The following is a 13,450-nucleotide window of genomic DNA, read 5'->3' as shown; positions in this document are numbered from 1 at the left end:
GGCCCCGCGAGAATTGCAGAAAAGGGGTGTCTCCACCTCATATCCATTTTTCAAAAACCGTAGGGCAGGGTTTTAAACCCTTCTCCTAGGACCCTCTTGTTGTAAACGACTTTCTGTGTTTTTTTAAGGGTTTTTGTCTCTATTTGCCACTGATTTTTGTTTCTTACAATAGAGGGTTGCTGCACCTCTATCTTTTTTGAGGGGTTCTCTCGCAGACCCGTGCAATAGTCCAGGACTAGATCTTTCAGACTGTCAAAGTTGATCTTTTCACAGTTTGCTACGTTCAGGGTAATACCTTTGACCTTCATACAAGCCTTTCCTCCCGACAGTTTGTACCCGTATGTTTTTGGGCCTGCCGACACAAACTCGGTGATGTGTTGATCTGGTGGGATCTCGCTCGTGAGGTCCCCTAAATAATCCCCCAGAGGGGGATTCCAGGCCCCCTCCCTTTTCACAAATATCACAGAGTCAGTGTCGTGGTACAGGCACCGCTCTTGCAATCCGTCTAGGAGGTTGTATAGTTCTAAGCGGGCATAAGCGGTGGTGAAACAGGCTATGAAAACATTGGTATTGCCAGAGACAGAATAACGGTCTTTTGCGTGCTTCCAAGATACGCACGCTGTTTCATCGTCGATAAACTCACAGGATGAAACCTCGTAGTTGGGGGAAAATAGGTACTGAAAGAGTTCGTCGGGGTCTCTCACGATGCTGGTATTGGGTAGGTTGGTTCTTTGGCCGAATTTACCCCACAGAGACCCTGGCTGATATGCCGGGTCTGTTGGGCCTTGACCCAGGAGTCCCACCCCGGGAGGCTGCTCCATCACCTGATGAGTGGGTGAAGGCTTTGGGGCAAGCATTAGAGAAGGTTGTGCCACCCCACCCTGAGGCAAACCCCTATCGTAAACTAAGGTTGTTTTCTGGGGGTCCCACCCCAATACCTGGGGAGGAAGCATTTGAACCCTGGCTGGAACACACCACTGAAATGCTGCAGGAGTGGGCAGTACCTGATGCTGAAAAGAGAAGGTGACTAGTAGAGTGCCTCAGGGGGCCAGCTCTAGATGTGATTCGCACCCTGAAGCTCAGTAACCCTGGGGTCAAGGTAAAGGACTGCCTAGAGGCCCTTGATCATGCCTTTGGGAGAACCGAGGGCTCAGAGGATGTTTATTGCAAGTTCCTCAATGCCAGGCAACAAAAGGGAGAGAAAGTTTCTGCCTATATACAGAGGTTGGAGAAATTATTACAGAGAGCCATCATGAGGGGAGCCGTAGCGGTTGAGCAAATGGACCGGACTAGATTGGCTCAGATTGTGAGAGGAATTCAATATCAGAACCCAATCCTTCTCCACCTTCGATTAAGGGAGCGCCAAGACAATCCACCAGGTTACTCTCGACTGATAAAAGAGGTCCGAGAGGAGGAAGAGAGGCAGGCAGCTGGTGAGGTTTGGGAGGTTCAGCCACCCCAGGCAACTGCCACAACATCCATACGAATGCCCAAGGCGCTGATGGTGAATCCTCAAGAGGAACTTACCCAACGAGTGCAGGTCCTGACACAGAAAGTGGCTGAACTAGAGAATACTATCGATTCAGCAAAGACTTCGGGGTACAAGGAACCCCCCGTTACCACGGTCCAGAAGACTACATTTAGAACCTCTGCCCCACCCCGGCAACACGGGAAAGGGCAATCCTTCTTCTGCTACCGGTGTGGCCAGGATGGGCACGTTGCTGCCAGGTGTCAGAATGCAGAAAATCCCCCACTAGTATACCAAAAGCTGAGGATCACCTGGGGAAAGTCGGGAAACGGCCCCAGGGCCTGGGAAGGGAGCCGTCTAGGCCTGCAGGGTTTGGAGGCTCCCCTGCGAAGAACCATGCCACCCGAATCCCCCCAGGATTGATAGGACCTCGAGCAGAGGTCACTGTAAAGGTTGAAGGGACAGAATGTAGAGCAGTGCTTGACACGGGATCCCAAGTGACTATCATATTCCAGTCTTTCTACCAGCAGATACTTATGCATCTGCCTATACAGCCCTTGACAGGGCTTGGCCTGTGTGGCCTCAGCATGGATGAATACCCGTATCGGGGGTATGTCATTGTACACCTGGAATTCCCAGAAGAGATCGCTGGGGTAAGACAGGAGGTGGACACTGCAGCTTTAATATGCCCCGACCCTAAAGGTGTCTCTGATGTGTCCGTGCTAATAGGGACCAACTCCAGCCTCTTTAAGGTACTTGCAGATTACTGCAGACAACGAGCAGGGGACCAATACCTGAATACCTTGGTGATACACACACATTGTGCCGCAGCCTACAGAAAAATTGAGGACGCAAAAAGAGTGATGCCTGATTTGCCGGTGGGAGCACTGAGGTACGCAGGCCCGATCCCCTTAGTGGTGCCTGCAATGACAGAAAAGGAGGTGATTGTCATGAGTACCTGCCTGAAAGGCAGTAAGAGAACATTAGCAGTGGTAGAGCAGCCGACCGAGGGAGGGCTCCCTGAAGGAGTGCTGGTTCTTAGTGGAGTCATAACCCTACCTGCTGAAGCCCAGGAAGAGGTGACTATACTGATTGCTAATGAAACGAGTCGTGATATTTTTGTGAAGCAAGGACAAAAGATAGCAGACCTCTTTGAGCCCGAGTCAATTGTAACCCCCCAGTGGGAAACTCAAGTTCCAACGATAGACCCAGCAAAGTTTGACTTCGGAGATTCACCAGTGTCCGAGGAGTGGAAAGATCGCCTGAGGAAGAAACTTTGTGAAAGATCCAAGGTTTTCTCACTGCATGAGTGGGATGTGGGATGTGCAAAAGGAGTAGAACACAATATCAGACTACATGACTCTCGACCTTTCAGGGAGAGATCTAGGAAGATTGCACTCTCTGAGATGGAAGATGTGCGACATCATCTTCAGGAGCTGGCTGCGAATGGCATCATTACAGAGTCCCGCAGCCCATATGCCTCACCCATTGTGGTAGTCCGTAAAAAGAATGGGAAAATCCGGATGTGTATTGACTACCGCACCCTAAACAGCCGTACTGTGGTCGACCAGTACACTATGCCTCGAGTGCAAGATGCCTTAGACTGTTTGCTGGGAAGCCAGTGGTTCTCTGTGTTGGATCTTCGAAGTGGGTACTACCAGATCCCTCTGGGAGAAGAGGATAAGGAGAAGACAGCCTTCATCTGCCCATTAGGGTTTTATCAGTTCGAACGCATGCCCCAAGGGATTTCTGGAGCACCTGCCACATTTCAACATCTCATGGAGAAAGTTGTGGGAGACATGAGTTTACTGCAAGTGTTAGTTTATTTGGATGACCTGATTGTGTTTGGAAGAACCTTAGAGGAGCATGAAGAAAGACTTCTTAAAGTGCTTGATAGGTTGGAGGATTATGGTCTGAAGCTTTCAATTGACAAATGCCAGTTCTGCAGAACCTCAGTGAAGTATGTGGGTCACATCATGTCCCAAGAGGGTGTGAGTACTGATCCTGATAAAATAGAAGCACTCACTACATGGCCACGTCCAAGTAACTACAGAGAACTCAAGACCTTTCTCGGATTTAGTGGCTACTACCGCAGATTTGTGAAAAACTATGCTACAATTGTAAAGCCTCTGAATGATCTTACCAGGGGACATCAGTCCAGCAAGAACAAATCTAAGTCCAAGAATAAGGGGAGGTCCCCAAAGCCCCCCGTGCAGAGACACTATGGCCCATTTGAACCATTTGGGCCACGGTGGGATGAGAGATGTGAAAGGGCTTTTCGAGAAATCATTATTTGTCTAACTCATGCTCCAGTCCTAGTTTTTGCTGACCCAAGCAAACCATTTATCTTGCATACTGATGCCAGTTTGGAGGGTCTGGGAGCAGTCCTGTACCAGGAAGTGGAAGGCAAACGTAAACCTGTAGCCTTTGCCAGCCGAGGATTGTCTGATAGTGAAACTCGCTATCCCACCCACAAGCTGGAATTTTTGGCCCTGAAATGGGCCGTCACTGAGAAATTTCGAGACTACTTGTATGGTGCTCAGTTCCAGGTGTGGACAGACAACAATCCACTGACTTATGTGTTAACAAGTGCTAAGCTGGATGCTACAGGGCAGAGATGGGTGGCCGCCTTGGCTAGCTATGAGTTCAGCATTCAGTACCGATCAGGGAGAAGCAATGTAGATGCAGATGCATTGTCCAGGCGTCCGCAGGCTCCAGAAGTTGCTGTGATACCCAGAGATGGAGTGAGAGCTATTTGCAGTGTGAGTCGCCGAGAGCCAGAGGACCGTGAGAGCCTTCAAGGATGTGTTGCAGAAGCTTTGGGCCTGCCCCCTGAATGCATGCCTTCTGCTTCAGTGAACTATATTGCATTGGACCAATCTCCTTTGCCCATGCTCAATGCGGCTGACTGGCAAGAAGCCCAGCGGCAAGATATTGACATTCGTGATACACTACTTGCCAAAAGGGAGGGGCGAAGCCCAGCTGCGGTTGTCCCACCTAACCCAGAGGGTAAACTACTATTGAGAGAATGGACCAAACTACAACTGATTCAGGGAGTGCTACACCGAATGACCACCGACTCTTTACAAAAACAACGAGCACAACTAGTGCTGCCAAAAAAGTACAGAGCCCTGGCCATGAGGGCCCTGCATGATGACTTTGGGCATTTAGGGATGGAGAGGACCCTGGAACTTATTCGTAGTAGGTTCTATTGGCCCCGAATGGCTGAAGATGTTCGCAGGAAATGTGAGACTTGCGCTCGATGTGTTCAAAGGAAAACTCTGCCCACGAGGGCTGCATATCTCAAGAACATCACCAGCAACAAACCTTTGGAATTGGTATGCATTGATTTCTTGTCTGTAGAGGTAGACAAGAGGAATGTTGGGAACATTCTAGTAGTGACTGACCATTTTACACGGTATGCACAGGCATATCCCACACGTGATCAGAGGGCCACCACCGTCGCTCGAGTATTGTGGGACAAATATTTCTCAGTCTATGGATTCCCGGCTCGGATACACTCTGATCAGGGGCGGGATTTTGAGAGTCACCTTCTGAAGGAGGTGCTGAAGATAGCAGGAATTAAAAAGTCTAGGACAACGCCTTATCACCCCCAAGGTGATCCTCAGCCAGAGAGGTTCAACCGAACCCTATTAGATATGTTGGGAACTTTGCGACCAGAGCAGAAGGCAACCTGGAGCCAGCATGTCGCATTTCTGGTGCATGCCTACAATGCCACAAAGAACGATGCTACGGGAGTCACCCCATATCTGTTGATGTTTGGGCGAGAACCAAGATTACCCATAGACTTGTGCTTTGGTGTATCAGAGGATGGAGATAGCTATGAAACTCACCAGCAGTATGTATCCCAACTAAGAGAAAAGCTGCGGGATGCTTATCGCTTAGCTACCGCTGCAGCTCGGAAAAACGCAGACCGCAACAAACATCGATATGATGCTAGAGTGCGTTCGCAGGAGCTCCAGCCGGGGGACAGAGTCCTGCTGCGAAATTTGGGTATTGCTGGCAAACACAAGATAGCTGACAGATGGAAGGCAATACCTTACCTGGTGATGGAAAAGCTGGGAGATCTGCCAGTCTACAAGATCAAACCTGAAGACGGTCCAGGGCAAATAAAGACGGTGCATAGAAACCTTTTGCTCCCTGTGGGGGAATTGGTAAGCATCCCTTATGAGACGGGCCACGACAGGGCAGCCGGGCAGAACAGAGGTGCTAGACCAAAGCCGCCATCCAACACAGACAGCGGGCCCCGTGCAGCTAACTTACCCCTATTCTGCACATCTGAGAGTGAGTCTGAGGAGGAAGACACAACCCTGGTGTATCCTGGGATGGAGACAAGATTTCAGTCTCGATCAGATGAACCAAACGAGAGTTTTCCCTCTTCCGCCCTAAACCCCATGGCAGAATTATTTAGGCCCATTTCTGACACCCCTGTGCCGCTGATGAGACCCCCGTGTGATGACACACACAGGTTATTGGCCAGTGGAGACACACAGGTAGAGGATGTCCTGGGCACCTTGGACCCTCCCGCGTTAGAACTAGGAGTGCAGGGGCCTACGCCAGTAGCCAAGGGACCCTCAAAGGAAGCCTCTCCATCCGTCAATCAAGAGGATGTTCCCCCTACCTCGGCAACAGAGATTCTCAATAGACGAGACAGGGTGATAAGACCAGTAAAACAGTTGACTTATGATGCACCTGGGGTGACTAGTGAGGAGCCAATACATTTAGCACACAGGATTGTGGAAGCCAAAGTGGGCTTCCTGAGGCCCTTTGGAGGAAACCAATGAGTTGGTATAAAGGGAGTATGATTTGTCGGGACGCCAAATTCTCGGCTGGGGGGAGGATGTAAGCAGAGTCAGGATGGGCTCCACCCTGACATCTGGTGGTGAGGTGTGGCAAGTAGTGGAAAAGAACTTCAGGGGCTGATCTCAATTTGCATAGGCACACCCACCCCGCCTAGAATGAGGCCATAACTGCCCAAATGGTCACTTTGGCTGTTGTGGGATCCCCAGTGTCTTTGTTATTGGGGCGGGAAGAGTAAATTGTTATTACCCTGATTATGGGAACTGTGCTTGGAACTGTACTTGGCCTTTTGTTATGATGGAGGGACTCACCATCAACTGAGTAGCACTCGCTAGGCAAGGGACATGGGTTCCAAAACTCTGTGAAGGGAGAGAGACTTGAGACAGGTATTAGTACCTGGTGGTGTGGGCCCCTTTGTGAGGGCCTGAAGCACCAATTGCACCTCTGTCTCTCTCCACTGTGGAATGTCAGAGCTAATTTTGGGTCTATTAAGAGTCTTGCTACAGGTACTGTGCTGCATTCACTTTGGCCTTATGGTGCACCAGCACTAAGGCCCCCACTACTGAGAGCTGAAATCACTAAGAGCTGAAATCACTGAGCACTGTGTCAAGTAGTGGGGAGCCGGAAGATCTAGAGTGCAGTGGTGCTGTTCGTGAGACGGCGAGCTGTGCAGAGCGGAGCCGTTCGCGAGACGGCGAGCTGAGCAGAGCTGTTCGTGGGACGGCGAGCTGTGCAGAGTGGAGCCGTTCGTGAGACAGCGGTGTGTTCGCGAGACGGCAAGCTGAGCAGAGCTGTTTGTGGGACGGCGAGCTGTGCAGAGTGGAGCCGTTCGTGAGACAGCGGGGTGTTCGTGAGACGGCGAGCTGAGCCGAGCTGTTCGTGAGACGGCGAGCTGTGCCGAGCGGAGCCGGTCGTGGTGGAGCGGAGCCGTTCGTGAGACGGTGAGCTGAGCAGAGCTGTTCATGAGACGGCGAGCTGTGCAGAGGGAGCCGGTCGTGGTGGAGCGGAGCCGTTCGTGAGACAGCGGTGTGTTCGTGAGACGGCGAGCTGAGCCGAGCTGTTCGTGAGACGGCGAGCTGTGCCGAGCGGAGCCGGTCGTGGTGGAGCGGAGCCGTTCGTGAGACAGCGAGCTGAGCAGAGCTGTTCGTGAGACAGCGGTGTGTTCGTGAGACGGCGAGCTGAGCCGAGCTGTTCGTGAGACAGCGAGCTGTGCCGAGCGGAGCCGGTCGTGGTGGAGCGGAGCCGTTCGTGAGACGGCGAGCTGAGCAGAGCTGTTCGTGAGACGGCGAGCTGTGCAGAGTGGAGCCGGTCGTGGTGGAGCGGAGCCGTTCGTGAGACAGCGTAGCAGAGCAGAGCCCTGTGGGGCAGGACACGTAAGGTACCCCTTACCTCTTTCCCCCACACACAGGCACATTTTAGCCAGACTGGGGAGTAACACTCTGCAGATGAACTTTTGAACTCTGGGGCTGGACTTTTTGGATTTTGGGTGATTTGAGGATTGCTGGACTCAAGAGACATTTGGGTTCTGGGACTCAAGAACCCGAGGGAAAGGATGTGGCCCAATTTTCTGGGGTGGGTCTTTGCTCATGGTTTGGTTAATGAACACTAGTTGTGGTGTTTTCCCAATTTAAGGCTGATGTCGTTTACCTCATGTTATTAAAGATTCTCTACTACACCGAGACTCTGTGCTTGCGAGAGGGGAAGTATTGCCTCTTTGAGGCGCCCAGGGGGTGTGTAAGATTTTCCCAGGTCACTGGGTGGGGGCTCGAGCCAGTTTTGTATTTGCTTTGATGAGAGGGAACCCCTGTGTACTGAACCCGGCCCTTGCTGCTATCAACTTTTAGCAATTTGGCGTTTAGCGGGGTTTAGCCTGATCTCGTGTCGGCGTAAAAGCACGCCTTCTTTCTGGTAGAAATCGTTAACATACTTATTTTGTTTGTCTTCGTCTGTGCACCAGCTGGGATACCCTGAAGCCTCTTGTTTCTGGCGGAGGTGTAATTTTATGTACTCCGAAAAGAGTTTATCAGATTTTTCATTAAAATGCCAGATTTCATAGATTTTAGCCACCACGTACCCCTTCGCTATGGCTGCGTTCAATTCCACAGTGCACCAAGTCCCCAGGATGGCCCTCTCCTCGTCAGTGTGGGTGCACGTCTCCCGCTGCACGGTTTCCGCGCAGGTTCAGCATAGCGGGAACATAAGCTTGCCGCCCACTCTGACAGGTAACAATGGGAAAAAGAGGCCTCGTGGGGGGTACACTTTAACTTTTGCAATTCCAAAATAATTTGCAAGGGGTCCAAATTTGTCATAAACTATATCGGGGTGCCCGATAGGGTAGTCTTTCGTTTTGTTTACAAAAGGGTACAAGCTGGTAAAATCATAATAGTGGATTTCTTCCCCGGGCTTAGGTTTATAATATAGACGGATGGCGTTCGTCCTCCCCCCAAAAAGAGCATCCCTAGGCATGAGAGGCTGGGGTAACTGTGCTCGGTTTAAAAAGCTCGCAAGCTCCCTGTCTGTTTCTTTCATCACCACCCACTCGTGCTCCCAAAGAGTCCTCACTACAAAACCAAGCCGTTTTAGATAGTCGGTCTTGAGCTGCGTCTTGTAATAAAGAAACCCAAAAGTTGTACCCATCATAGGGTTTTGTGCTTTTTCACAATGACAGGCGACACAGCCGTGAAAAAAACACCCATTAAACTCAAAGGCTGTGTGTACCCCGTCAATATTGGCATAACCGTCTAAAAAGTAGGGGCCTACCTGTAGTTCCCCACCCTGTAAAGCGTGCCGTATTTGTATATGTTCTTTTTGAGAGATATACAACAGCCACTGGATAGATGGGGTCGAATATCTCTTTTTCTGTCTGTGATAGTTGTCTGGAGGGAGAAGAGCTACCGTGTTAGGCTCCAAAAACATAAACCTGTACATAGCCATGCAGACGGATGCCAGCGTTATGTACCGGAACGGATCTATACACAGTTTTATCTCAGTGAATTTACCGGGTTCTCTCTCTACTAGATCGACCTTCTCCGTCATATTCATAATTTCTTTTCTGTATAGGATACAAGCCTGTCTCAAAATTTTTACATCCTGCTGGCAGTAATACGCAAGCTCTTTCTGCAGGTCAAAAGTCTCAGAGCTGTGGTCTTGATACCAGTCGAGAAACTGCTTTTTCCCTGGGCATCATGCTTTCTACACCGTAGTGCTCCACACCGGGCATAGGCCCCACATAATTTTGATTTTCTAAAGTGTTAAAAAAATGTGGAAAATACCCTTTGCAACCTTCAAACCCCATCGCCTGTGGGAGCTTGCTAAGCTTCATGGGCAAGAAGTTTAAAGAGTCTATAAAACGAATGCCAAGGGCCTTAACTTCCACACACATTAGTTTACTGCCCTGAGTGATCAGTTCTATGCACATCTTTTCCTTCAGTAACTGTCTAACGCAGAAATACGCATCATAACCTTTGGAATTGTGTGCTAGGAACGTGTAGTCCCGGAACTCTTTGCCAATAAAGGTCTTAACAAACATAGAAAGACATTCGTCACCCTTAAATTCCCAGGATTTTTCCGGCTTTAGGGACATTGCAAAAATATAATTGGGAGTGTGCAACCCAGTCTCCTGCATGCATTCAAAATCATAAAAAATATACTTTTCTGATGATTCGGGCTTTCTAAGGCTGTCCATAAAACAGAGGTGAATGTCTACATCTCCAACGATCAAACCCTGACACTGCTTACAGCGCCTCCCTTTACACCTGTGCTGCTTGTCCACGTACGCCTGACACTTACCGCACAAAGTTTTAGACAGGCATTCAACTTGGTTTTTTGACGCACAGTTGACATGTCTGTCTAAACACTCTTTGGACCGACAATACAGTTTACAGCTAGGACACCTCAGCTGCACACCCATGTTGTCAGAGCATGTTGCGCTCAAGCAGAGACGGCAACGATACCTGCAAGAATGGTCGTGACTGTACACCGTGTGGCAAAACTCACAGTAATTTTTTGCTCCGAACAACTTTTTCACATCCAGAACCCCATAGTAATGTTCATTGTGCAACAGGATGAAATAAGTCTTAGGGTACACGGGGCCCCCCGTTTTAAAAAAACCCCAGCCACCTTTCACCGCATACAGCACCACCTGTATGTTAACTCCTAAATGCTGTTCAAACTTTGCTACATCAGTGAGCATAACCTTTTTTTGATCTGACCACCCCAGTTTCTCGTGCAACTTTCTCGCCTCTGCTAACAATTCTGCATCTGTAGGTTTATGACCGGCCATGACAGCCAAGAGCCCTCCCGCAAAACATAGATTGGTACCGGTGTAAGTCAGGTCTACTAAACATTGTCTCTTTTTATGAATAATCTGACTACTAAGAATAGAATTTAAAACTCTTTGAGCGCCCCCACCCCTATTTTTTACAACTGTCACAACAAGGCGCAACGTCCCATCGAAATGCAATTCTCTATTGCTCTGAAGCAGCTTTGAGGTCTGGTTCAAGAAATCCTCAGCGGACAGCTCATCCCTAGTTCTTCTGACTGAAAACAAAGGGTTAGTTAAACGACGGCTCTCTAAACGTAACTGTACGTAATCATCAGGGCCTACCCTACCATTAACATCATCAAGAACTAGCTGTATCCCTCTCTGTATGGCTTCAACAGCCTGTTGAGCTGAATTTATTTGCTCAAGATGGACAAAACGAAACTCCTCACAATACACCGACCCCCCAAATCTAGGTAATTCACGTTGCCAACTTCTCACTCTCTCCATATACACCTCTGCATTTTCAGGGTTACTTGGGGGTTCCTCTACGGAACCATCAGTGGCATCTTCTACATCCGATACTAATTGAGAGTCAGACTCTGAGACGCCTCCGTGAGGGGCATTGGGAGTCGATGGGCCTCTGTCTAGAGAGCACTCTGGGGAATTTTCTAAACCAGAGTCTGATTTCGCCTCCCCATTTTCAGACATGCCAGTTTGAGAGCCTCTGGTAGGGGGCATCTCTTTTTGTTTTTTTTCCCTCATTACCTCTTTAGCCCTTTTTAAAATTTTTACAGCGACCCTGGCCTGGAATTTTTTGGCAGCCATCTGTTTATCCCCCAAGCGCCGTCCGCCCTTTTGTTTACACACGAGCTGATGTGCACCCTTGAGGGTACCCCTTTCCACACCTAGTCATGCCTGATCAGAGCCACCCTTTCCAGCCCCCCTTTCTTTTAGGCCCCCTGAGGATTCAGCGTCCATCAGTTTTCTGAACAAAGCGTCGTATTTTTTCCAAATCTTTTTAGAATGCCATAGTTTTAGACTCCCCGAAGATACAGCGTCCATCAGTTTTCTGAATGAAGCATCAAACTCTTCCCAAATACTAGAATATGGGGGATCTTTGTCAGTCCTTAGTTTTTTATTCACAACCCCTAGAGTGCCTGCTCTGGGTTTGTGAATGTGTGTGTTTCTGCACACATTCAGAGCCCCTAGAGTGCCTACTCCGGGTTTGTGAATGTGGACGTTTTCGCTCACAGTTTTCTCAGGGCTTGGTGCGGCGGTGGCCACTGAGGAACTGGAGTTGTGTTTGCATGGTTGCAATACCTTGGCATCGCAGGTGTTTTCAATCCTTGTTTTTTTATTCACAATCCCTAGAGCGCCTGTTCCGGGTTTGTGAATGTGGGCGTTTTCGCTCACAGTTTTCTCAGGGCTTGGCATGGCGGTGGCCGCTGAGGAACTGGAGTTGTCTTTGCATGGATGTTTTTTACCAGAGTGTTTTGTTTTGTCCTTGGGTTTGACGTAAATGAGGTTTGGACTGGGCTGATGCTTCATCTGCACTCTTGTGCTGTTTTGCGTTGATAAAGGTCTCAAAGCAGATTCCTGGTTCTTTGGTGGTTCTCGGGGAGGGGTCCTTGTAGCTCCCACTACAGCCTTGTCAGAAGGGCTGCATATGCCTGCTTGGGGCAGGAGGGGGGAAAAAAAGCATTTTACAAAAATGTAACTTTGCCAGCTTTCTCACCCACACCTATGTATGTACTTAAAATACAAAACCACATAAATTAACCAGACTAATAAGCAAAATATATTTACCCGGCTTCATCCATCAATCTGTCACTGATACTTGTGAATTTTTCTTTTCAATTGTCTCTTTCCTTTTTCTTTTGAGCATTTTTACCCGCTCAAGTTTTGACCGTGCTGTAAAGCAAACAACATTCTAATAAAACACATGAAACTGTCTAGTAAACTTTAAAATAAAATAAAATAATATCCATTAGAGTGTTTTTTCTATTTAAAAAAGTCATAGCTTTAAAACAAAATAATCCATTTCAGGCTGTACAACAATCACAGGTTTTGAGTTTATTTCTACCACTTTGAAAACAACCCCCACAAATATATTTTTTTTTAAAATACATCTCATTTTGCAAAGTAAAAACCCTGTTAATTGGAAACACACCATCACCATCAGTTTGTAGACATATACTTTTTAAAAACCGCCTATGTTTTACACACACACACACACACACAGAGTTTAAAACACTGTTTGCAACAAAATACTTTTCAATAAACCCACATGCTTTTAAAAAGATCCCTGGTTGTTCTGGCCCCCGCCCTGCCCCAGCCATGTGTGCTTGGGGTCTTTGGGGTAAGAAAAACAAGCCAAAATGTTAGTTAGTATTAGCTCCCAAATCCCTATTCAACCTATGTAATACCTGAAGTTATTAAGCACAACTACAGTTAAAAATGGTTTTTACCTTGGCCTGGTGATGAACTGCAACTTAAAGTTACTGGCTCCATGCTAAACAGATCACACTGCAATACAGATATGCACCATTATTTACTAAGATAGCATGGCCAAAAAATGGCATTATATAATATATATATATTTTCAGAGTTAAAAAAAAAAACCAGGGAACATACCTCCACTTGCAGCCCAGCAGCAATTCAAGAGAGTTTCTGTTGAAAGAGACAGTCTCCAAGCTACCTGAGGTTTTGTTTTTTTTTTTACACCATCCTAACTCTTTTGTTTCAAAATAGTTAGCAGGTTGATTGGATCACCCCTCCCTAGCATTCCCTTTTGTGATCGGGGGTGGGGAATAAGTTTTTCTGCACAATTGGGCTGCTTTTCTTTTTTAAGTTCAAATACTTTTTGTTCCCCCCACCCTGTAGGGCCTTCTTACAGT

At 48.3% G+C, this 13,450-nt stretch overlaps 1 long non-coding RNA gene across 1 annotated transcript; it reads right to left on the bottom strand.

The window, feature by feature from the left end:
- Window positions 1–12,375: 12,375 nt before the first annotated feature.
- LOC141983039 (uncharacterized) lies at window positions 12,376–13,237 on the bottom strand. Its single transcript, XR_012638277.1, has 3 exons — window positions 13,188–13,237; window positions 13,022–13,079; window positions 12,376–12,464 (listed from the first exon to the last, which is right to left on the bottom strand). It is a non-coding gene; the product is annotated as an uncharacterized LOC141983039 (long non-coding RNA).
- Between the last annotated feature and the right edge of the window lie 213 nt (window positions 13,238–13,450).

Source organism: Natator depressus, chromosome 1, assembly GCF_965152275.1.
Source record: "Natator depressus isolate rNatDep1 chromosome 1, rNatDep2.hap1, whole genome shotgun sequence".
In the NCBI taxonomy this organism is placed as follows: domain Eukaryota; kingdom Metazoa; phylum Chordata; order Testudines; family Cheloniidae; genus Natator; species Natator depressus.
Note: the sequence above shows the minus strand (reverse complement) of the source record. Positions and strands in the feature narration are given on the sequence as shown.